The 27,817-nt window shown below is 36.4% G+C and overlaps 1 long non-coding RNA gene across 1 annotated transcript; it reads left to right on the forward strand.

Moving 5' to 3' along the window:
- The first annotated feature begins 412 nt into the window (after window positions 1-412).
- LOC124615380 lies at window positions 413-27,817 on the forward strand. Its single transcript, XR_006979783.1, has 3 exons — window positions 413-431; window positions 528-618; window positions 27,778-27,817. It is a non-coding gene; the product is annotated as an uncharacterized LOC124615380 (long non-coding RNA).

A 27,817-nucleotide genomic window follows, 5' to 3' on the forward strand; every position in this document is an offset into this window, starting at 1 on the left:
TTCATTGTACAACCTATTAATATAAACAAATGTCTCAAATCTATGTAAACGACACATTCTACACCCAAGCGATTTATCGCTAATAGGTCTACAGAACACGAATGAAATTAATTAATTAATTAATGGGCTTATGCTCATTCTTTAGGCATTTTGTCCCTCCACTATTAAACAACATTACCTTAGTGTGTTTATTAAACAAAAATACACAATAATCTTGTGTGGAACAATCTCAGAAAGATTTTAAATCCATAAAATATTCTTTAAGACAGTTTGGGATATTACATCATCTGGATACAACAAAAGGTTTTTGTATTTCCTCAGATACCTCATTATTGGCACTGGAGGCTTGCCTGTTCCAACTTTCTGATCAAGAAGATAAAAGCAAAATCAGAAAATCAATTTTGCTAGTTGAACTTTATTGAAATTTGAATGTGGGTATTCAGCTAATATGGGCACTTAAAAAGTTTAACTATTGTCTGTTTGGAACTGTAGACTGTGATATCTCAACAAGCTGCTTCGAATCACAGGGAAAGAAGGACATCAGAAACAAAGAACGACAGTGTCGCTTTCAACCGGCAGAGACTTCCATGAAACATGACATGAAAACAGCAACAACAAGTAATGACTTTTTCATGTACTTAGCAGGAACAAATGATGTAGCAAAAAACAAAATGAAAGATCTAGTGATCTCACTTAAAAGAAGGCTACATGAGCCGAGAAGTTCAAATGTGATCATCTTCTCTGTTTCACATTGACATGACTTGCCAGTCTGGTCATGTGTAAATAACAAAGTATGAAGCACAAATAAACAGATCCTAAATGCATGCACAAGATTCAAAAATGTTATATTTGTGGACATAAGGTGTGTAAGAAGGAGCTTCCACACATCACATGGCTTACATCTCAACAGACTAGGGAAGGACTTAGTTATAAAATGGATCCAGGAAATAGTGAACAGCAAATTGAATGTGCAGTGTTGTGTTGCAGAAACCATCCCTCTTAAGGAAAAAAATAACAAATACTTGGGAGAATCAACCACGAAATGCCAGGTCAGTAAAACAATGCATCGGCAGGACGAGAGCAATGATTTTTTTTTAACATAATAAAACCTTCCACCAGCACAACACCAGCTGCAACTATATGTGTTTTATATGTGCCTCAAGAAGATGTCAGTCCACATGAGAATAATTTATCACTTTTTCATTATAATATAGGTTTTAGAAAACCAAATAGATGCTTTTGGATAATTTATCACAGGACTATCTCCACATGTAGTAATAGTAACAGAACACCAGGAAACCAGTGAATAACATTCAATATTGTAATTAGTAGGCTAAAACCTAGCTATGTTCTACTGCAGAACACACAATAAAGGTGGTGGTGTTGCCATCTACTCAAGAAAATGTAAGTTCATAATCACATGGAAAAAGTGCTATGGGGAAACAATTTCTGTGTTGACAAAGATTTCGAAATTGCATTTCTTAAAATCACATTTTTCACTGTTCCTTTCTTTGTCATAGGTATATAAAAATCCCCATGTGGAAGCTTTGATGCTTTTCTGTAATCACTTGAAGGAGTTTTAAGTAAATTAATGTCAGGCTGTAGAAGTATAAATCTTGTCATGCTGGGAGATCTGATTATCAACACTTTACATGATGGCCAGGAAAGCAAACATTCTGCAGATTGTATCCTGTCTTATGGAGCTGAAGATCTTCTTGGACTAGTACCCACCAGAATACCTAACACACATAGTAGTTCAATTGATCATGTTATCACACATTATGACCACATCATCTCAACATACACAATAAATGGTCACCTCTCAGATCATTTAGGCCATACACTGGTGTAAAACTGGAATACCAAATACAAACCGAGAAAAATGTATGAACACAGGCGAATATTATCTGCAAACGACATTGCTACACTAAGACACAGTTTAAGCCAGGCATCATGGGAATCAGTTATGAGTACCACTGGGGTCAACAATGTGATCACTCTAAGCTTGTGGTTATAGCTTGGTACCAGAGCCTACCAATTTTAATTGTATATTGCAGCACTGAGGATGGGCACTAAGTAACCGAAAATCGATTTTGCGGACAATAAAACAAAAAATACAGCCAATGCTGATTTTCCTTCCAAATAAATGGACAATGTTCACAGAAATTATGACTAAGCACTTAAATACAGCCATTCCATTAAAAAAAGTGAGTATCCAGAAAAATCAAGCTTCAAAATCAAAACCTGTGCCATTAAATTTTAAAACAAAAGATCTGAAAGAAAAAATGGAAAACATGTGTAGCTTACACAGACTGACTAACTCAGAGTTATGTAAAGAACTCTACAAGCAGTATAAATATAAGTACCACAAAGAAGTCAGGAGATTAAAATCAGAAATACGCAGCCAACAGATATGAGGTTAAAATAACATTTCAAAGACTTGCTGGTCAATTGTAAGTAAAATCGGGGACAATGAAACAGAAACTAGAATTAATAATCAGTTTAGTAGTTTTTCCAGCCAACCATAATTTACTTTACATGGAGGAAGGCATAACACAAAACCACTAAAGAATATAAAATGTTAAATATCCATTCCATCCTACATTTCTGAACTTCATTTCATTCAGTAATTACTATCCTATCAGCTATAATCATAAAAGTATTAAAAGCTATGTACAGTATCATGAATGTCATAAAAAATGACTGAGGTTCTTTTTTTCCTACTATCCTTACAAATGTATTTACCTTTCCTCAAAATAATATCAGCTATTGCCCATCCCCTACCTCCAATGGCATGTCACAAACACATTACTTCAAAACAATGTACCAACAGCATTGACAGTTCAGTTAGTTTCCTAATCAGTATTGTTTATGTGAACATGGTTGACAAAAGAACATTATATTTCATGGTGACTTATTATCTCTCAATGACAATAATGGAGAAAGTTGTCAGAAGCTTGACATTAACCACTCTGACATGGCAACAACTCTGTGAAGCATTAATTCATGGTTGACAGGAGTTTACACTAATAACATAATGTCATCTGTTCATGAAGAGGAACATCAGCCACCTCTCCACAGTGCTTTTTTTCCATATCTTCTTCTCTATCCCAATACTGTGAACTTTAGCTACAACATTAACACACAAAAACAATGAATTATTGATAAAATTATTTAATTGGAAAGACAAAAAATTCTACTCACCAAGCAGCGGCAGAACAAACACATAAAAGACTGTTGTGATTGGCAAGCTTTTGGAGCCAGTGGCTCCTTCTTCAGGCAGAAGGGTTGAAGGGGAAGGAAGAGGGTGAAGGAAAAGAACTGGAGAGGTCTCGGAAAAGGGGTAGATTTTGGGAAACTGTCGGTCAGGGGAGACTTACCATGCAGGTGACTTTCCCAAAATCTACCCCTCTTCCTAGACCTCTCCAGTCATTTTCCTTCACCCCTCTTCCTTCCCCTTCAACCCTTCTGCTTGAAGAAGGAGCCACTGGCTCCAAAAGCTTGCCAGTCACAACAATCTTTTATGTGTGTGTTCTGCTGCTACTTGGCAAGTACATTTTTTGTCTATCCAATTAAATAATAACAGTAATGTATGATATTTTATGTAAACTAATTAGTACTCTATAAGTCATATCAATTAGTTTTCATAAAACATTGTATGTTAATGTTATGGCATAAAGTTACACAGAGTTGGAATAGAGAGGACAACTAATCAGTACTCCATAAACCATATCAACCCCCATGGACCATGGACCTTGTTGTTGATAGGGAGGCTTGTGTGCCTCAGTGATACAGACAGCCATTCTGTAGGAGAACCCACAACAGAGAGGTATCTGTTGAGAGGCCATACAAACATGTGCTTCCTGAAGAGTGGCAGCAGCCTTTTCAGTAATTGCAGGGGTAAAAGTCTGGATGATTGACTGAAATGGCCTTGTAACACCAATCAAATGGCCCTGCTGTGCTGGGACTGCAAACAGTTGAAAGCAAGGGGAAACTACAGCTATAATTATTCCTGAGGGCATGCAACTCTACTGTATGGCTAAATGATGATGGCATCCTCTTGGGCAAAATATTCCATCCTCTTGGGCAAAATATTCCCCATTCGGATCTCCTAGTGGGGACTACTCAGGAGGATGTTGTTATCAGGAGAAACAAAAGTGGTGTTCTATGGATCGGAGCTTGCAATTTCAGATCCTTAATCAGTTAGGTAGGTTAGAAAATTTAAAAGGGGAAATGAATAGGTTAAAGTTGGATATAGTGGAAATCAGTGAGTTCGGTGGCAGGAGGAACAGGATTCTGGTCAGGTGAATACAGGATTATAAATACAAAATTAAATAGGGGTAATGCAGGAATAGGTTTAATAACAAGTAAAGAAATGGAAACACAGATAAACTACTATGAACAGCATAGTGAATGCATTATTGTAGCCAAGATAGACATGAAGTCCACACTCAGCACAGTACTACAAGTTTATATGCCAAGTAGCTCTGCAGATGAGGAGGAGATTGAGGAAATGTATGATGAAATAAAAGAAATTATTTAGATAGTTAAGGGAGCTGAAAATTTAATAGTCATGGAGGACTGGAATTCAATAGTAGATAAAGGAAGCAAAGGATAAGTAGTAGGTGAATATGGACTGGGAGAAAGAAATGAAAGAAGAAACTGCCTGGTAGAATTTTGCACAGAACATAATTTAATCATAGCTAAAACTTGATTTAATAACAATGAGAGAAGGTTGTATATGTGGAAGAGGCCTGGAGACACTGGACAGTTTCAGATTGATTATATTATGGTTAGATTCAGGAACCAGATAGCATATATCACTAGGCTTAAGATAGATACTGCCTACAGGAAAATTAAAGAGACTTTGGAGAAGAGAGAATCATCTGTATGAATACCAAGAGCTCAGCTCGAAAACCAGTCAAAAGCAAAGATGGAAAAGCAGAAAGATGGAAGGAGTATATAAAGGATCTATATAAGGGAAATGTACTTGAGAGCAATATTACAGAAATGGAAGAGGACATAAAGGAAGATGAGCAGGGAGATATGATACTCCAAAAAGAATATGACAAAGCACTGAAACACTTAAATCAAAACAAGGCCCTGGGGGTAGGTAACATTCCATTAGAGTTACTGATAGCCTTGGAAGAGCCAGCCATGACAAGCAAGATGTATGAGACAGGTGATTACCAAATATTCAGTTTAATAAGTCACAAATGCAAATACTGACACAAATTGTTTACAGCAGAATGGACAAAATGGTAGAAGCTGACCCCAGAGAAGATAATTCAGATTCCGGAGAAATGTAGAAACACATGAGGCAATACTGTCCCTACATCTCATAGAAGATAGGTCAAGTAAAGGCAAACTTACTTTTATAGCATTTGCAGATTTAGAGAAAGCTTTTGACAATGTTGACTGGAATACTCTCTTTCAAATTCCACAAATGGCAGGGGTAAAATACAGGGAACAAAAGACTATTTACAATTTGTGCAGAAACCACATGGCTGTTATAAGAGTCGAGGGGCACAAACAGGAAGCAGTGATTGAAAAGGCAGAGAGACAGGATTGTAGCCTATTCCCGATGTTATTCAATCTGTATATTGAGCAAGCAGTAAAGGAAACAAAAGAAAAATTGGGTGTAGGAATCAAAGTTCAGAAAAAAGAAATAAAAATTTTGAGGTTTGCAGATGACATTGTAATTTTGTCAGAGACAGCAGAGGACTTGGAAGAGCTGTTGAACAGAATGTACAGTATCCTGAAAGAAAGATATAAGATGAACTTCAACAAAAGCAAAATGAGACACTTAAGAGTAGTAAATGAGTTTTGCTGTTTGGGAAGCAAAATAACTGATGATGGTCGAGTTAGGGAGGATATAAAATGGAGACTGGCAATGACAAGAAAAGCATTCCTTAACAAGAGAAATTTGTTAACATTGAGTATAGATTTAAATGTCAGGAAGTCCTTTCTGAAAGTATTTGTATGGAATGTAGCCATGTATGGAAGTGAAACATGGATGATAAACAGTTTAGACAAGAAGAGAAGGGAAGCTTTTGAAATATGGTGCTACAGAAGAATGCTGAAGATTAGATGGGTAGATCACGTAACTAATGAAGAGGCACTGAATGGAATCTGGGAAAGTGAAATTTGTGACAAAACCTGACTAAAAGAAGGGATCAGTTGGTAGTACATATTCTACAGCATCAAGGGATCACCAATTTAGTAGTGGAGGGAAGTGTGGGGTTGTAAAAGTTGTTGAGGGAGACCAAGAGATGAATACAGTAAGCAGTTTCAAAGGGATGTAGGTCACAGTAGTTACTCAGAGATGAAGAGATTTGCAGAGTAGCATGGAGAGCTGCATCAAACCAGTCTTTGAACTGAAGACCACAACAATAACAACAAACCACATCAGATAGAAAAGTAAGATTTTGTTGATAAGACGCAGCAGGTCTGTATGAGATGGAAACTCAAGATTTCAGTTTTTTATGTGCTTCTGGTATTTACCTGCATATAATAGATAACCTGCACTTTCTTATGGATATGTACAACTTGCACAACAGCATCAACTGGATGGTAACCAATAATATTAACAAAAGTACAGAGCCATTTAATCAATGAACAGTCAATAATGTATGTTATAAATGAACATTAACCAAGTTAAATTTAACTGTGGCCGTAGGAGCTATAGAAGAGAACCAGTTTGATGCACAAGAAAAATTTGTTCTTCAATGTAAGAACTCTACTGATATTAAATATTGACACATAATTGAGAAAGAAGTTTTTGAAACTGCATGCCTCAAGTACAAAAGCAAATGGATTTGTAATGTGAACCACAAGAGAAGTGGAGAAAAAGAAACTTCAAGAATCTGAGAGCTTTGGGACACTATATTAAGACAAACCGTCATAAGCACCAACAGTGAAACCTCACTATACCGCAATAAATATGTAATATATGGTGCATGTGAGTACAAAATACAAAACTGGTAAACACTGTCTAGGCACTGAACAGACTAAATTAAAAAATCACAATTTCATTTTAGTAGCCAGAGCTTCAGCAAGCTATAATAAGAAATCATCAGCAACACTGACAGGCAGCTAACATCAAAATGACCATTTCAAAACTGGTCATTTTAGACTAGCAGTGTGGTGTGGTATGCTGACATGCTGATCATGTGCAAATTGATTTTGTATGTTTTTGTTGGGTTTATTTGTTGGAATCATGCATTCGTTCAATAATTTTCTAGCAAATTACATTAATGAATCTCTTTTTGATACTTCAAGAGGTAAGTGACAATGAAATAGTTTTCTTATTTGACTCATACTGTGTCTGTCTGAGACTGCAACCAGTATACAACTGATATGAAGCAAAACTAAATGCACACTGTTTGCCTGTATTTATGTGTGTACTTCTCTCCCAATGTTATAACACTGTAGAAAGTACTACATAGTTCACCAAGGAAAAACACAACTGTTCCAAATGAAAACATGGTGGTCACCCAACTCCATACTACGAGAGATTAAAATTGATCGTGCAGCAAGAACCAGGCCTGGAAAATAGCAGAGAGAAGAGCCAGTTTCCATTCAGACCATTATCTAACAAGAATGAAATCCGTCCCTAACAACATCAACAAGAAACTTTCTGAGATACACAAGTACAGGATAGAATAACTAACTGTTGATCAGGAAATAATAAATACATACCAGGAACAACTGGTCACAATGGACTCTCAGAAATGAGAAAAATGACCAAAAGAATTCAAGAAGCTTCAAAATGAACAGCCTTTTAGATAAAAGATGATTGCCACCAGCGAACAGAAGCCACACACAAGAAAGATACAGAAAATTTTTTAGGGTAAGTGCTGTATTAGAATGCCATTAGATAAAGAATCAGAAACCGTTTCAACTAAAGTTACTAAGTACCCAGATTTTGCTATACTATACCATAACGTTCAGTCACTCACAAATAAAATTTCCATGTTGCAAGCACTACTCCGGTATGCACTAAACATAGACATAATTTGCATTACTGAACATTAGCTACGAAATGACGAAGTAAAATTAACCTCAATCTCAGGATATAGATTAGCAAGTCATTTTAGCCGAGAGTTTTCCAAACATGGTGGCTCTGCTATCTTTGTGAAAGAACAAATAAAGTTCTGCGATGTCAGTAAAAGTTATATTGACTCAATTGAAAAAGAGTTTTAACTTTCCATTACCAAACTGCCAGAGCTTAATTTCATAGTTATTAATATATACAGAGCACCAAGTGGAAACCTGTCAGTCTTCATGAATAAACTAGAGGTTCTGCTGAACAGGATAAATATGAAGATAGAGTTTTGTTGTGATTTCAATATTGATTTTTCAAAAGACAGCAGCAGCAGAGATGCTTTGATAAATATGACCAACACATTCAATATGATCCCCACAATACACTGTCCAACAAGATTAACAGAATGCACAAATTCCATTATTGACCAAATATTCATCTTTGAAACAACATACAGATTCACAAGCAGCGTACTGAGCATGGGTTGTAGTGATCATGAGGCACAGCTGCTGTGTATAGAAATGCCAACAAGTAGTAGCAGTTCTGGAAAAGTAGTTGAAAAAAGAACCTTTTCTGAAGATAACATTAGAATTTTTAATCTCTTACTGGCGAAGGAAAACTGGGAAAGTATTGCCACTCAGAACAATGTTGATAGCATGTACATGAGTTTTCAGAGCATCTTTCTTCACTATTTTAATGTAGCATTTCCAAAAGTAGTAAAAACAGTAAAACCTAACAATAATAAGCAATGGATAACTAAAGGCATAAAAATTTCCAGTGAGAGAAACAGATTTCAGCAGTACTCTTGTAAGAAATATAGAGTAACCCAAGAATTCGCAAATTATTCAAAAGCCTACAAAAGAACCTATGGTAGAGCAGTCAAAGAGACAAAAATCATGTGGAATGACAATTTAATAAGAAACTCATCCAACAAAATGAGATCCACATGGAGAGTTATAAAGAAAGAAACTTATAGCTCAGTGCCAAAGAAAAAGAATGTATCATTAACACTAGAAGGCTCAAAAGTCACAGACCCAAATTCAGTTGTGGAAAAATTCAATGAATACTTCACTTCACTAGCTGAAGGCCTCATTCAAGTACACTGTCAAGGACCAGTCCCAAGTTTCTCCAGCAAGTCAGTGATCTCGACTGCTTCTATGTATGTGTATGATACAAACCCCAATGAAATTATAAGTACAATTAAATCATTAAGCAATAAAATGTCAAGTGGTCTTGATGAAGTACCTGATTTCATATTAAAAGCATGTGCTCACCACATAGCAAACCCCTTGGCAAAAATTTTCTACCTCTCTTTAAAAACTGGTGTATTCCCAGATATTTTTAAAATAGCAAAAGTTTCACCACTGCTAAAAAAAGGTTCTTCTGAAAAAATATCAAACTACCGACCCGTGTCACAGTTAAGTTCCTTCTCAAAAATTCTAGAAAAACTCTTCTATGACAGGCTTTTAAGTTTCATAAATAAATATGCACCTCTTACAGTACAACAACATGGTTTTAGAAAGTCTAAATCTACACAGACAGCAATTTTCGAATTCTTAGACTGCATTTTAAAATCCCTTGATCAACATAAATTAGCTGCAGGTATTTTTCTGGATCTATCAAAACCCTTCGATTTCCTGGACCATAAAATTCTGCTCGAAAAATTAGAAAGACGAGGAGTAAGAGGTGTAGCACATAGCTGGTTGTGTTCATACCTAAAAAACCACAGGCAGAAAGTATCACTTCAGTATGAATTCAACAAAATGAATAAAACAAGAAACAACTCCTTTCTTTCTAGGGAATTAGCAATAAAATATGGTGTACCACAGGGCTCAATCTTAGGTCCACTACTCTTCTTGATTTATGTGGACGACTTAGTTGAATATATGAGTCCCACAAAAACTATCCTGTTTGCCGATGACACCAGCATATTGCTCACTGGATCCAGTCCAGAAACTTTGCAGTCCATAGCAGAAAGTGCTATGAAAAGACTTTCTGAGTGGTTCACAAAAAACAAACTCATTATAAATACTGAAAAAACTGTGTGTGTCGATTTTCATTTATTTGCTCCAACTAATCAAATGTCTATTCAAGCCCAATTAAAAAATGATCCCCTAGAAGATGTAAGTGTCACAAAATTCTTGGGTCTTTGGGTTCAGCAAGACTTAGTGGGACACAAATATAAATACCTTTCGTAGAAAACTATCATCTGTGTGCTATGGCCTAAGAATTTTAAAAGCAACAACAAGCAAAACAACAGTACTGCAGGCATACTATGCACAGTTCCACTCACTAATGAGATATGGGATCATTTTCTGGGGATACTCAACTCACAGTGTAAAGGTTTTTAGAATACAAAAAAGAGCTTTAAGAGTAATTTGTGGCCTTAAAAAGATGGAGTCCTGTAAATCCCATTTTACTGAGCTTGGTGTCCTAAAAGTTCCAAGTTCATTCATTTATGAAAATATCTTGTTCACTAGGGACTACTCCTGAAAACAGGCAAACGGTTACAGAACAAAAGTGTACACAACTATAATACCAGAAGGGAATCAAATATACATCAAAAATATCACAGAACAACCACCTATCAGAGGAGCATACTTAACATTGGTGTAATACTACACAATAAGATACCAGAGGAAATAAAAAATACTACTCATCCAATATTTAAAGCTAAACTAAAGGCATTTCTAATAAAGCACTGTTTCTATTCTGTCAGAGAATTTCTGAATAAGTAATAAAATTAATTGTAGCAGGTTTTAATTGTTAATACTATGTATTATTGTGACTTATCTTTGACCTGTCCAATATCAATTGTACAATTTGTGCTATATGATAAAACTGGACCAATAAAAAATCAAATCAAATCAAATCAAAAAGAAAACACCCATGGTTGAATGACGAATTTGAAGATGCTCTACAAAAATATCCTAAATATTCAAAGAAGTGGAACTGCACTACACAAAATTTCAAAGAAATCTAGTCCCCAAAAGAAAAGAACAGCTCCAAATGAAAATTAGAAAAAATATCAACATTTTTTAAAGTATTCTGACTGGTTTGTTGCAGCCCGCCAAGAATTCAAAGCTCTAGCACCTAATGTCCTCAATTATTTGTTGGATGTATTCCAATCTCTGTCTTCCTCTACAGTTTTTACCCTCTAGTATCATGGAAGTTATTCCTGGATGCGTTAACAGATGTCCAATCATCCTCTCCCTTCTTCCTGTCAGTGCTTTCTGCATTTTCCTTTCTTCACCAATTCTGTGGAGAACCTCATCAGTCCTTACCTTATTGGTCCACCTGATTTTTTTCATTCTTAAAAAGCAACAGATCTCAAAAACTCTGATTCTCTTCTCTTCTGGTTTTCCTACAGTCCATGATTCACTACCATACAATGACGCGCTCCAAACGTGCATTTTCAGAAATTTCTTCCTCTGATTAAGACCAATGTTTGATAGTAATAGACTTATTTTGGACAGGAATGTCCTCCTTGTCTCTGCTAGTCTCCTTTTGCTCACTCCAACCTCACTCAATGTCGAGCCACATGATCATTGCATAACATAGGCTATAAAACAAAGGAAAAATTATGAAATGTACTACACCTGGGATGAAAATGTAAGTAAAATGAGAGAGGAGCTAAAACAACAGCATGGGGAAATGTGAGTGGTTGACCACTTGCAAAAAACAGGCATGAGCCAGTTGCCATGTTAACACATTAAGAATATCTTCCTAAAATTTCTGGAAACAAGCTGGACAGATCACAAAACCTTAAAACTCTAACTGCATTCATTTAAACATCACTTAAAATAAAGGGTAAATCTGCTGCTGGATTGGACGGTCCTCTCACTACAACAAGAATCCGTGTGTCACAGGGCTATGGCCTAAGCAAAGACAAGTAGAGACAACCTCATCCCATGTTCGTGGCTGAAAGGAATTATGCCATGGCTGCATAGTGGGCTTTCCTAGATGCAACTTATTATCTGTCACTTCCAGCCACTCATTTTCTCATTGACATATCGCTCTGTACCTCCACAGTGAGGAGATAGCACTCATGGTGACGGCACACTGAAATAATATGGGACTGTGACACATCTCCTAGGCTGCTACATCCACCCTTTTGTTCCCTGTAATAGCCATGTGCCTTGGTACTCAGCAGAAAGACATCTTCTTCCCTAGCCATTGTAGTTGGAGGATGGCATCCTGAACATTCTACACTGCTTTATCTGTGGTGCACAAGCACTTTAGAGAGTGAAGGGCATTCAGAGAATCAGAACAGACAAGGAATTTAGTATTTGAAGCACACCTCATCTACTTCAGTGCTGGAAAGATCACATATAATTTTGTGTTGAAGACAGAAAAGCTGTCACATACTGGAAATTGAGGAAACAATCAGGGAGAACAACAGAACTACAGAGTCCCCCTGTTTCACCCCTACCATACAAGCAGACAGCTGTGGAGTTCTAATGCTCAATTAAAATGACATAAAATAATGTCTTAAAAACATATGTAGGAGTGCAATCTCTCCTGTACTGAACTAAACATAAAATTACTCTGGGTCTCTGCAGTAACCCTGGTGGCAAGCATAGAAAACCCTGGATTTGGGGTTGAACTTACACCACAACAAGCAACTACAGCACATGCTGCATGTGGATTGCAAATGGTGTTGTTGCTCATGAACGATTGGAGAAAAGGCAGTCCAGAGGTGGATGAGCAACGGTATGGTACCCAGGTGAAGTTGGAGCTGTGAGGAACTTACATGCCTGATGCAACACATGGAGCTGATGGTGGGTGTCGGTTCCCCAGCCTCAGCACAGAGTATGAGGCTGGTCCTATAAGCACATGTGGCCATGGTAGATAGTGTCAATGATCTTCAGGTAAGAATACATTGCCAACCCATACATTGTGCACCCATAGTCTAGGAGCAAATGCACAGAAGCCCTACAAAACTGCAGCAGACATGCCCTATATGCTCCCCAGGACCTGCGCCTAAGGTACTTTTTGATACTGAGTGCCTTTGGCATTCTGGCTCTCAGGTAGGGTAACCACAACAATTTGGAGTCCAAAAATGAGGCCCAAAAATGTAGAATGGTATCCCTCAAATGCAACTCAGATAAATTAAAAATATGACAAGAATAATTACAATGATTACATACACACTTGTGTGCAGAAAACTGAAAACCTGTCTTTGCAGCCGACTGCTCTAACCTCTGCACTGCAACTGATGAGTCAATGTCACAACACTGGAGGAGGAATAGAAAACAACAAAATCGTCCATAAATGAGCAGCATTGTACAGGACTCCTTATTGTAGTAGCAATTCTGTTTATGGCTATGGCAAATAGGTAACACTTGAAACACTTCCCTGTGGGACACCATTCTCTTGCTCAAAACAATCCAACAACGTGTCACCAATGTTGGACCTAAAAAACCGCTGAGACATGGAAGACAATATGAAGATGGAGAGATGGTCACGAAAGCTGCATTGATGGAGTTGTGCAAGAATATTGTATCTACAAGTACTGTCATACACCTTACTGGTGTCAAAGAATATATCAAGACAGTGATGTTAATGTAGGAAAGCTGCTGAATAGCCCATTCTAGTAGTGTCAAGTTGTTGACAGTGGATAAAAAATCTCTGGAATCCACACTGAGATTAGCTAAGGAGTTGCCTCTTTCTCTAATAAGCAGGCCAAACGATGGTTGCTTCAGAGTCTTTTCTACACATCTCGTTAAGGCAACACTTCTTTAACTACCAGGACATGTGCAGTCCTTTCCTGGTTTGAGGAGAGGTATAAAAACTGCCTTGTCTTGAGACTAGATGGTTGCCCTGGAGAGATTTTTCATTCCATATGCTTTTTAATGGCAAAATCAAATCAAGTAGTGAATGTTGGAGGGTGTGTGGCCTTACAAATCTCCATATGGGATGTATTCGTTTCTTCAGTGAAGACCTTGCATTCCCTACTCCAGATAGGGTGATCCCCAGAGCAATTTATGCACTTCAGAAGAGGAGCAACAAACTCTGTCCTGCACAGCCTCGACATATTTGCCAAAAGTGACTACACCGTTACATTCTACATGGTGCGCCCTTGATTTTGGTATTTAAATCGGTGCATTGTGTTGGGGACATAGGACTGTATACTTAGGTGAAGAAAATCTGCCTAGAGAGTTTTGTGCTACTGAAGAAAGGGATGAAGGAGTCAGATTTTATTAGAGCCCCATCCACCCTTTCCGACATATTTTGCATGTCAATGATCCATTCTTGAACCCATTCATCTTTCAGTTCCTCCTTGGAAATGTCAACCAGATCTCTACATGATACAACATCTTTTCTCAGTTCAAGGTGTTGTGGAGCTCAATTTCTATGGCATATTTCACTAGGTATTTAGCCTTCCAGAGGCTTATCACTAGTAGATTCAACTAACAGTGTTCCATTACACAACTGCTTTACTGATTTTAATGTACATGATATGACCTCTAAACCTTTGTGTGTGTGTGTGTGTGTGTGTGTGTGTGTGTGAGTGAGTGTGTGTGTGGAGCCTACGGGCACTCAACAGTGAGGTTATCAGTGGCCTTAACCTCATTAACACAAATGAATGTGGATAAAGTCTCTAAAATTATTGCACATAGTGAGAAGGGAATCCATAAAATGACACTCATTCACTGACTCCCACCTCACTCCTGTTGAGCCACACAATCACTCTCTCTCACAATCCTGAAGACAGCTGAGAATGGGTGAAAAGTGATGTACCTGGGATTAAAACAGATGTGAAACCATAGAAGAACTGAAAGAAAGGCACAGGGAAATGTGACTGCCTGACAACTTACAAAAAATATATGTGAGGCAGTCACCCTTTAACACATTAAGAACATCCCAAAAAATTTTAGGAAACAAGTTGGACATCTCACAAAACCTTAACCTCTCACCTCATTCATGTGAATGATGTGAATGTTACCTAAAATAGTGGGCAGATCTGTCAGCAGATCTGCTACCACACTTTGGTCAGAAAATAAAACACAGTCTAATAAAATGTGGCACACAGTGATCTGTACACAACAAGCACGACACATTGGAGGGTCCTCTCTCTAGAGCAAGATGCCATTTGAGGCCTATGCGAAGACGAGTGAGCAGATCCTCATCCTATCTGCATGGCTGGAAGGAGGTACACTACTTTTGCGTTGTAGGCTTTACTAGATGGAGCTTATTGTCTGTCACTTCCAGCCACTCATCTCTCTTTTATTTTCCCTCATTGCTTCTTCTCTGAACAGTGAAGATGAAAGACTGCATCCCTGTCTTACACCCCTTTTTAATACAAGAACTTTGTTTTTCATCTTCCAAACTTACTGTGCCCTCTTGGTACTTGTACATATTGTGTATTACCCATCATTCCGTATAGTTTATGCCTATCTTTCTCTGAATTTCAAATATCTTGTACTGCTTACTTTGTCAAATGCTTTTTCCTTATCAACAAACCCCATGAAAGTGTCTTGGTTGTTCTTCAGTCTTACTCGTATTATCAGCTGCAACATCAGAACTGCCTCTCTCATGTCTTTACCTTTCCCAAAGCCAAACTGCTCATTTAACACTCAATTTTCTTTTCCATTCTTCTGTATATTTTCTTTGTGAGCAACTTGGGTGCTGTTAAGCTGACCGTGCAACAGTTCTTGCACTAATATGCTGTTGCTATTTTCTGAATCGAATGAACAATATTTTTCTGAAAGTCTGATGGTATGTCACCTGTCTCCCAAATTCTACACACCAGCTTGAATAGTCGTTTGGTTACCACTTCCCCAGTGACTTTAGAAATTCTGATTGAATGTTGTCTGTTCCTACTACCTCATTTGATCTTAAATCTATCATAGCTCTCTTAAATTCTGACTAATACTGGATCACCTCTCACTTCCATATCAACTTCCAGTTTCTTATTTTAATAAGTCATCAGACCATTCTCCTCCACATTTGGTCCTTCAGTGTACTCTTCCCACCATTCTACTCTCTCCTCTGCATTTAAAAGTAGGATCCTCATTGCTCTCTCAATATTGCCACCCTTACTTTTGATTCCACCAAATGCTGTTTCGACTTTTTTATATGCTGAATTAGTCCTTGCTAGGCTCATTTGTTTCTTTTTATTTCTTCACATTTTTCCTGCAACCATTTAACCTTGGCTTTTGCAGACTTCCTATTTCATTCATTCTTCGGTGATTAATGTTTCTGAATTCATGTCTTTCCCTGAACATTTCAGTACTCTCTTCTGTCATTGATCAGTTTAAGCATTTCTCCTGTTACCCCAGGTTTCTTCGCAGTTATCTTCCTTCTACTTGCATTTGTCTGCCCAATGTCTCTGATTTCCGTTTTTAGAGTTGTCCACCCATCTTCAACTGAAGAGCCAACTATGGTATTCTTTATTGCAGTATTCACATTCTTAGTATCTCATCAATACTCAGTACTTCAGTATCCCATTTCCTTCCACACTTTTTCTTCTGGACGATTCTCTTGAACTTTGGTCTACTCTTCATCATTACTAAATTGTGACATGGGCCTATATCTGCTCCTACGTAACCCTTACCATTCAATATCTGATTTCAGAATCCATTTTATCATGTTGTAATCCAGCTGGAATCTTCCCAGGTCTCTGGGTCTTTTCCAAGTGTAACTTTTCTTGTGATTCTCAGAGTATTCACTATAACTAAATAAAATTTATTGTAGAACTCAATCTTCTTCCCCTCTAATTCCTACTAACAAGCCCATATTCTCCCATAACTATTTCTTCAATTCTACAAGTGCATTCAAATCCTCCATGACTATCAAATTATTATCTCCCTTTATATACCAAATTACGCATTCAATATCATCATCATATACTTTCTCTATCTCTTCATCTTCTGCTTGAAACTTTGACACGTATACCTGAATTATAGTTACACATTTCTGACTTACTGCTAGTTGGACCAGTGTCCGATATACTCAGAAAAAAATATTTGCTTTGTCTATTTTTCTTTATTTTGTCTACTGGCTACCACTTTTGGTATATAATACCATCCTAAGGGCATCCTATGCTCAAACAATATTACAGCCATAGTTAAAATAACAATGTGAGAAACATTTACATAGTATTTTCCTCCCATAATGGGGAATCATCACGTTTGCTCCCCAAATAAGTGCGTCAAAAACTAAAAGTAAAAATCAGCATTACACTTCAAATGGATACAAAATGTGGCCAGCAATCACACAAGTACCCGCTATGTACACAAATTGTTTTCCTTCTTAAAAAATAGTCACACTATAAACATTACCTAACAAATAAAAAAATATGAATTTACAAAATCAAGTAATATGACAAAGAATGAAACAGTACCCACTTTAATAAATCATTAAAAGCAAAATTGCAAATTTTTGATTCCATATTTACCTTAATCATTTTTGACATTGTTGAGATCATTATAAACATCAATTTGACCATGAATCATTTAATCATGTGTCATCGTAATAAAAGTGTTACAGGTATTGAAAACCCAAAATTATTTTTGCTAAAAAGATACCCAGCATCCAGGGAGAATAACAGTGTAGGAAAACAGAAATGTGACAGTTGCACTGCACTGCTCTTGTCCCTGGATGGTGGACATCTTTTCAATAAAAATAATTTTGGGTTTTCAGTGTCTAATGCTGTTATTATGATGACACTTACTTGGTTAAATTATTCATGGTCATACCAATGTTTGTGTTATAAACCATATTAAAACAGTTAATGTAAACATAGCAACCAAAAATTTGCAATTTTGCTTTTAATGATTTGTTACAGTGGGGACTGTTTTATTCTTTGTTTTATTAAGTGATTTTGTAAACTCATAATTTTTTCTTTACATACTTTTAGAGTATTTTTAAGAAAAAAAAGCTCTGTATGTAAGGCGCACTCTCATTGCTGCTGGCTGCAATTTGCATGCATTTAAAACTTAGGAATGATTTTTTACTTTAAGTTTTTGACACACTTATTTGAGAAGGAAATGTGGCATTTGCCTGCAAGGGGTAAGGGGCTACCTATATATTTGAGGGTTGCACTTAATACTACACATTTACCAATGTAGAAGGAAAAATACCACGTAAATGTTCCTCAGATTATTATTTTAACTGTGCACTGTGATACTTTTTTATTATAGGATGGCTTGAGGATGGTACTGTGAACCAAAACTGGTAGCCAGCAGGCAAAATAAAGAAAAAGTGTGACTATACATTAAAAAATACTTCCTTCTGAACTATTGTTGTCAGTGTTTGTTTGCTGTTGAATCAGGTGAGAACAATACTATTTCAGAATTGTTCACAGTAACTCACACTCTGTCCAACATTCCTGCTGAGAATGAATCCTACTCCCTTTATACCATTTTCTGCTGTTGCTGATATTACCCTATATTCTTCTGAACTGAAATCCTTACCTTCTTTCCTTTTCACTTCAGTGATATATATGTCTAGATTGAACCCATATGCCTTTTCAGACTTTCCATCTTCCCTACCATGTTCAAACTTCTGATACTGCACGCTCTGACTCTTTTTCTCATGCTCACCTTCTCCTTGTCCGTCCCCTCCCCAAGACATTTTCATTACTAGTCAAACACACTACTGATAGAGCACGTTTTCACAATCAGACTTCTCTCATGACATTAAGTCAAAAATGTGTGACAATTCACTGCCAAACACATGTTTTAAGAAGAAACTTCACAAAACTGCTTTTGAAGAACAAAGAGCATTATGACCATCTGACCAAATGTTTTGAATGCCTTCTCAGCTGTGTACCTCTGCAGAACAATCCAGTTTTTCAAGAACCACTTTATTAAACTTTCTTACTTAATGCCTTCACATCGGATACCAATTAAAAATATCTTTAAAACAACAACAACAATAAAATAATAATAATAATATGGCAAGGAATCAACTATCATGAAGCTTCTTAAAGATGCTGGGGGACAGAAAATTAGACCAGTTAGAGAGATTCTTTAAAGAGCTCTGGCACACAAAAAAAGATACCAAATGCCTAGAGATATGAAACAATTTATCCATTAAAGGATTAAAGGGGATAAAAGCATGTCAGTAAAAGTGTAGGCATATCGCTTCTCCCAGTCACTGCATAATAGAACAGAATGGAATGTCACTTAGATCAGCAACTAGGAGACTACCAAGTACCAAAACAGCATGGTCATTCTAAGACCCTATCTTCACCATTAAGACCTTGATCAAAACCAAGATGCTAATAGGATATGACGAGTTGATTATGACACTTGTTGATTTCAAGACTGCATATGACTATGTAGACAGACACTTTTATAAATGTGCTGAAAAAGTTTGGGATGGACGACAAGAATGGAATATTTTCACAAAATACATTAACAAAACCATAATCCTCAGTTAAATTCTTATGATAGCTATCCCTATCATTTGAAATCAATAGTGAAATAAGACAAGGATATAGTTGTAAATAGTCTTCACGGGTTTGCCGCCGAATCACATTGTGCAAATTCCACAACATGATCTGGCGGCAAACTCATTAAGACTATTCACAATACATCCACTGGGAATGCTTGAAGAGTCACAACAAGAATATAGTTTCTGATCAATTCTGTTTATTTGTACTAATGAAATATGTCGACGCAACTCCACAAAGTAAATTACATCAGGCTACCAAAAGAATGGTCTTAAATTCAGATGACTTGCTTCCACATATAATCTAGTAGTTTAAAAGCAAAATCTGGATGTAGCAACCAAACATGTGCTAAAAGAATAAGCACAGAAAAGACAATTACAGATTTGTTTTGAAAATATGGAGTACATGGACATAAATGCATAAGTTGCAAAGTGGACAATGAAGATAATGTGTTGTCATCAAAACAACACAGAAGTTCAAGTATCTAGTGTGATTTTCATTTTGAACATCAATGAAAAGACAACAGTTGTCAGAAAGAGCTGGAAAAGTTGAGACAGCCAGAATATGCCACAATAGTTACAAAAACCTGAATGTTCATCCACAGCAGAGACAATTTCCAGAAATAGACTCTCTGTAATAGAGAGAGAGAAAGTTTATTTCTAAGGAAGATCCTTGGCCCTGAAAAGTCACAGCTGATGAGTTCATGTTTCACTTGAGGTTTAATAAGAAATTGAATGAGAATCTTACAAGATCTAAACCACAATAATGAGAAGAAGGGTGGTTTTCTTTGGACACAATAAAAGAATGAAAGCAATAAATGTTGCAAATAAGTTATTGACTTACTTAGCTCTCAACATTGTTTTCAAAATCATAAATACTCTGTTTAAAAAATGCAAAGAGAACACAAAAGTTTTTGCTCTTTGGCCAAAAAGACTGCATAAAATAAATTTTAGCTCTTAATGAAAACAATGTTTTCTTATTTCAATAACATTTCATTCTATTATTTTTCTTACATATTTTTACTTTATGCCTAGCATATACAAGGCTTCAGCCAAAACATGTGCAATAATTCCAATCACAATAAGCAAAGGGGAGTCAGTGCTTATTTGTGGTGGCATAATAAGTTGTGCTGGATTAACATGAGACATTGACATGCTGAAGGCAAACATGCATGACTGCAGATAAACTACGTTTAACATGGAAACAGTGATACATGATGTACCCTGCACCACACACCATATGGCAGCCTGTAAAGTACCGACATAGTTGAAAACAAATTAATCTTCCAACAGGGCAGCAACAGCAAGCATACTGTTGCAAACACTATATGAGATTCCTGCGTAAAACTCCAAGACAACTAAAAACATTCAGTCTCCCTATTTAAAATTTGTGGAATGTCTGAGAATCCTGCACTAAGAAGAATCGTATCAGAAATACAATCACTATGATGAAAATATTTCCAGAAGCAGGTGACATCAAAATTGACAGAATTAATTAATTAATGCTTCCAAACAGAGCTTCTGCAGAAAAGCCAAGACATGTGTTTATGGTGCTGCTTTTTTGTCTTCATAATTATAACTCATTTGATCCGGCCTGTCACACCTTCCACCCCTGCACCACTCTCATCATCTAAGAGAAGCGCCTACATGTTCTACATCTCTTTTGTGCCTAAACACAATTTCAAGTTTTTAGTCTTCACTCTGTGTTGATACTGTTGCAGTAATTAATCTCCATACAACCCTTATCATCATTATTGCCTTCATGCTAGAACAGTAACTTTTCACTTACATCCAGATCAGAATAGCAAAATGATTGACAGCTATTTAACAGTGTACTTCTGGGTGTTATGCCAAGTTGTTTTTGTTTTATACACAATATTTTGATAATCAACATATGCTTCTTTCGGAAGTACTGGAAGTAAACATAACAGAAAATCTCACACAGCTGAAGATAATGGTGGCATCAGTCATCAAAATATTCTGCATAAAATTGAAACAACAACTTGACAGACACACACAAGCACACCATTAATCAATCATGCTCAGAAAATGTGTGAGAGAGCTCTATGAAGGATAGCTACCACAGTGAGTCGTTACCACAGAGATGTTTACAGAACTGTGTTACGTGACTGGCTAAGGCAGACAATGCTTTAGGTCAATAATGTAACAATGTGATTCATTTTTGTTGCTCATATTTTTTCTACATATATTGTATCTTTTCCATATACATTTATTTTATATGACAGGATGTTGGAAACTAGTTGCAAAAGTGTGTCACCACGCAAACCCAATAATGCTTGCAGATGATGAGCTTGTGAGCACATCCACTGGAGTTACGATGACACACCAGTAACTTTCTCTTTGTTTCCTGTTTTGATAAAACTATTTTATTTTAGAGCAAATGTAATAATCTGACTACAAATGTGTTACGTGTGAGAAAGAAGGGTCTACTGAATGTGAAGTGTATGGTCATAATGTGTAAAGACTGCAGTAATCAGTTTGGAAAATGTGTTGTCTTTGTAAATGAATAACTGTCTTCTCTCTGACATACTTCACTTGCTACTTCCCTCTTCGTCTTTCCTCTTCCTACCAGTTCTCTGTTAAGACATGTGTATCAATGTTTTACAATGGAAATGTGGGTAAGTCTGATCGTACGAAGGTGAATAAGCAGCTTGCACGATGTCTGTTTAGCCACTATTACGACTATCTCGCCGAGATCTCTGTGAATTGTAGTAATTATTCAGAATCTGCTTGCCTTTAAATTCACAAAAATCCTATTTGCTAGTGCGAATGATATTGGGGCACTTGAGAGACTGGAGTCTGATATGCTCATGAAAATAAGAAACCAAGCCAGTTATTCCTGTAAATTACAATATATCATGCAGAATTAACATTTATATTCATCACCAACTTAATTCTCCAGTTATAGAGCTAAATTGGTGACCATGACAGGACCTTTGCCCACTGCTCGTGGAGGTGACAAATATGTAGTTTGATTGTATGATATATTTTTCAAATATGTCAAATACTGTGCAGTAAATTCAACTACTGCTATAGCAATCATTAAGCATGTAACAAATGATTATATTCCCATGGTTGGTAACCGTACAGCAATGTTATCTGACAATGCATCAAATTTTACCTGTAAAAAGTGGAAAGAATTTTTGTATGGTCAGGAGATTAAACTGATTTTAATACTGAAATTTAACCCTCAAGCCAACTCCATAGAAAGGATCTTTCAAGAGTTTAATCAGTTTATGAAAACATGTGCACCCAATAAACAAACGAAATGGGTAGATTTTCTAGCAGTCTTGAAGAGATAGATAAACCACCTTCCCTTACATTCAGCACCATACAACACAGCTGATTTGATAGAAAAAAAAAGAAAGAAATGAATAAACAGATAGATCCCATACCACATTTACCTCAAACTGAAGCCCCTGGGAAGAGAAAGTTAGACAATAATAACTTCCATTACAGAAAGTGTAAAGTGAAGGGAAAAGCAACATGATAGGAGATGAGGAAAAATGCAAAGCTACTCTGTTGGAGAAAAGAAGTTACTGAAAACTCATTACAAATGTTCACTACTACTAAAGAAGAATAAGAAATGGCAGTAGTTGTTTACAGGGCATTTTCAAATAGTACAGATTCCACATGATAGCGTTAATTGATAGCAATCCCATTAGCAAAAAGATTACAGGATTTTATTCGCACTGAGACCATAAGAAATATTTTCACCAGTACAAAAGTAGAAAATAAACAATGAGCTCAGAAGTCATACTTTTTTACATGAGGTTATATTTATTACTTGTCCAGTTAGGCACTGCACAATGCTTTCAAATTATGGCTGATCTAATGCAATAAAAATGAACAGGAATTGTCCTGATTTTTGTGGATAATGTCCTAAGTTGTCTCTGAGATGCTTTATTTACATTCTACTAAATGAATCTTAATACTATTTTGTAAGTAACTAGATTATAGTGTAGCTTGTTGCAACTATTCAGTACATACACACTTGGTAACAATATGTACACAACCACTGTAATTTTTAGGATAAATTTGTAAAAGGAAATCAGAGTCAAATGACATTCCCCAAATAAGTATTTAGGTCAAGATGGTCAAGATTATGGAATATTGGGAAGGAACCAATGGATCTATCTTCCAGAAGGAATGGAATTTAACAAATGAACATGTAAACAGGTGTATATTGATTGTTATGAAATGAGTAGATACTGTCTCGTGCAGAACATGTATGGTTATCTACCTGTGTTAACTGCAATATAAATACTAGCAGTTTCAGAGGTTTGAATGAATAAGTAATGTGGAAACAAATGCCTGTACAGATCTGAGTTGAACTGTGTCAAGTGATAAAATAAATATGAATGCCCTAGCTTTAAGCCTTGATCAGGAAACTTCACGTATTGTTTCATTTACAGCCAGTTAAAAAAAAAAAAAAATCTCATTCCTATGTTATAGATCCAAGCAAGCTTCTTACCATATAACGATAAAAATATGGAACCAAGTACAGCGGGAGTAATTAATTAATGGTGACCTTGTAGTGATGTGAAGATCTCTTTCTCTAATGTATAAGTCACTACCTCATTTGCTAACAAATGAAAGCTGAAAAAACATTTGTAATGAACCCTGACAGTAAACTATTTGTATTAGCAATGTGATTAGAATATAGAGATTTTATTCCTCAAAGTTGCTAAGAATGAGACATACTCTTCCTAGGAGAATAAAACCATAGAACACCATACTACAAACATAAAATGACCATATCCTAGTGAAAATCTTGGTTACAATATGGTCTGATGAAAAATATAGAGATGCCTTGGCTGGGTAATTTAACCTTTAGCCCTATATATGTTAGATGATAAGAAACTCATCAATTAGTGTTAATAAATAGTAATATGATGCTTGGCTTGTTATACAGGTGCTTCTAACTAAATTTTGAAGAAAGTGCAGAATTTTGAAAAGTCACAAGATAGTTAGACTGAGCCTATTTTTCTTACTTCCATGAAATTTTGTAAATATGTTTAAATCTATCTGCAATAGTAAGTGAGTAGTCTCATATAAAATTAGTTATTAGGACAGTATCTGATTTGCGAATAAGAAAAGGAACAAAGTTACAACTTTAAAATGCCAGCTGAAGATAACCAGGTAAATAAGAAACATATACTTCTAGTAATATGTGAGACTTATTTCCGTGGACAAATAAGCAAGTAAGAGGTGCTATAGAATTCTATGTACAAGTTTCAAACAAATTAATTTAATTTTACTTATATTTCTGTAAGTTCTGCCATTAGAATTTTTCAGTAGTTGCCTCCTTTGCTGGGCTCACAAATTGGTGCTTGTAATGATTTCGTTCATGTATTGGCAGTTTATTACCTCCACTCTTCGGTGAATGAACAAGTGATGTATTGTCTAGCTAAGTACAATTGACGGGGACACTATATGCACTAAACTGTTTCCCTCTGAGTGGAACTGAAGCACGAAATATGGAGTCTCTGATCACTTGGATGATCTCTTCACACAGAAAAAGTAAGCTGTGAATGTATAAAATTTTGTCACATAATGTAAAAGCATCAGATGAACTCTTGGCTAAATAAAAGTCAACTACTTGTGAGTGAGATGCACAAAGACACTGCATGCTATCCATTTGTTAAGTTATCCCTAGACTGAACATTCACCAATGAAAATGAGCTATGAAGTATCTGCAGTATTCTGTAAATAAAGTGTGCTAAAAATAGGACTGACACAGCTGTACAGTGGCCTCAGATTTATACTTACAACTTACAAGAATTCCTTATAAACAAATGCTGCTGCAAGTAAAAATGACTATTATTACATAAGGAGAAAACAAATTAACTGTACCCCAAAATAAACTTTTCTTGTCGCACACAGAGGTATCTCATGTGTGCAACTATTCCTACTATGTGTCTGTCTATTTTTTCATGATATCCACTGAATGTCAACATCATCATAATATCCTGGAATCCTACCCTGAATGGCCTCGAGGTATCGTGTCCATTATTTCTGAAAAAAACCTTCCTGGATGGTGTTGGCTTTTGATGGTGGGTCCTGAGACATCACGGCATTGCGTATGCTGCTTTACGGTCCTGTTCCATCATCTGCAACACACATGTCACTGGCCCTATCTAGTTGAAGCTCCCATTTAAAATTCCCTTGGATGTTATGACTAACCAATTTTTATCCCAGTCTTTTAAAGAAAAGAAACAGTAACCAAGCCACTTGTGTTTTGGTGGTACATGTTGAATAATTAAAAGTGTAGTGTGCAACTATTGCTAGTGGTAATTGTGTAACTGGTGTGCCTCTTGAGAGGATGTAGAAACTATTAAAGACAACTGACAGCTGACAACTCAACATAATGAAGAACAGTATTGCTCTTTCTCTATATATGTATTTGAATAATACATGGGTCTGACAAGGCAAATTGTGCAAGACTTTATTTCTGCTCACAAATATACACTTATTTGAAGTTTTGGTTTATTTGAGATAGTAAATATGAATTATTTCTGGACATTTGGAATTAGTGAATGACTTTTGAATTTGATTTCATCAAGTATATATGATGATTTCTTTGTCTCAACAAAGGGGACTGTATATGACATATTACTAATTTTCTCCTTTTCTGTTTTGATAAAACCATTTTATTTTAGAACAAATATAACAGTCTGACTATAAATGTGTTATTTGTGATGAAGAAGGGACACATGAATGTGGAGCGTATGGTCATAATGTGTGAAGTCTGGAGTAATAATGTTGGAAAATGTGTTGTCTTTGTAAATCAATATCTGTATTTTGTCTGACATTCTTCACTTGTTGCTTCCCTCTTCGTCTTTCTTCCTTCTATCTGAGATCTGTTAGACACCTGTTTCAACATTTTACAGTGGAAATGCAGGTCAGTCTGATTGTATGAAGGTGAATAACAAGCTTGCACGATGTCTGTTAGCCACTACTATGGCTATCTACCACGATTGCTATGAATTGTATCAATTATTCAGAACTTGCCTGCTTTTTAATTTACAAAATCTGTAATTTGCTAGTGCAAACAATTTTGGTGCACTCAAGAGATTCAAAGTTGACGTGATCGTGAAAATAAGAAACCAAGCCCATTATTCCTGCAACTGACAATATTTTGTGCAAAATAAATATTTCTATTCATTGTCAATTTAATGCTCTAGTTATGGAATTAAGGAGTGCACACCTGTTGGTCCACAGTCATACTGTGTGCACTTGGCATAGTCAACTGGCAATACAGCTCCTTTCCCTGCTTAACCGTCAAGCACTTCATTGCACATTTAAAATGGAAAGCTGCATACAGTTTTATTTTATTGTACTTTCACTCATCATGAAGATGACACACTGAGTTGCAGACAGAAACAACAAACTGACTGTTGCATACAAGCTTTTGGCCAAAGCCTTCTTCCAAAAAGAAAACACACCTCACAATCTCACAAGCAAGCATACCTCATACACACAAGTTTTATCTGCAGCCACTATTGTTGATATTCCAACTCGGACTTTCTGTTATTTGATGTTTCATTTTTCATCATTTCTGTGTACCAAAGTTCACAAGCAAAGTAAATACTAAAAAATCTGCAATCTGCAGCAGACATTCTTGTTGACACAGTGATTTATCTTATAAACCACCACCAAAGCAGAAATGGTTCAAAATGGTTCAAATGGCTCTGAGCACTATGCGACTTAACTTCTGAGGCCATCAGTCGCCTAGAACTTAGAACTAATTAAATCTAACTAACCTAAGGACTTCACACACATCCATGCCCGAGGCAGGATTCGAACCCGCAACCGTAGCGGTCCCTCGGTTCCAGATTGTAGCGCCCAGAACTGCACGGCCACTCCGGCCGCCACCAAAGCAGAAATATCTAGGCTACAATAAAGACAAACAATGTAATGCATGTGATGCTTATGAAGACACAATCAAAATGGTTTCTCCTCAGAGGAAGTATAAAATATCCTTTCATACCCAGGAAGCGAATAATAACCATTGTTTGTCAACATACATGCATTAGCAACATACAAAGGAGAAGAATTACTAGTTGATACCACACTACCTCAAAATATTTCGTATAAAGAATCGTGCCCTTTGTGGGAATAAATACTACATCGCAATTTATTTTTCCTTGGAAATAATTTCAGGCCCCTAAGTTTCTCTTCTTTTCCATGAAAATGCACGACAAGTATTGCATTCAAAACAGCTCTTTCCTACTTGCACCAAATGTAAGATGCAGCTCAAAGGATGTAACTGAATTTTCCTCATACATTGTTGGGTGTTCCAGATCTACCAGACTGCATGCATACTGTTTGCTGCTGAGTTTG

Source organism: Schistocerca americana, chromosome 5 (genome assembly GCF_021461395.2).
Source record: "Schistocerca americana isolate TAMUIC-IGC-003095 chromosome 5, iqSchAmer2.1, whole genome shotgun sequence".
NCBI classification, from domain to species: Eukaryota; Metazoa; Arthropoda; class Insecta; order Orthoptera; family Acrididae; genus Schistocerca; species Schistocerca americana.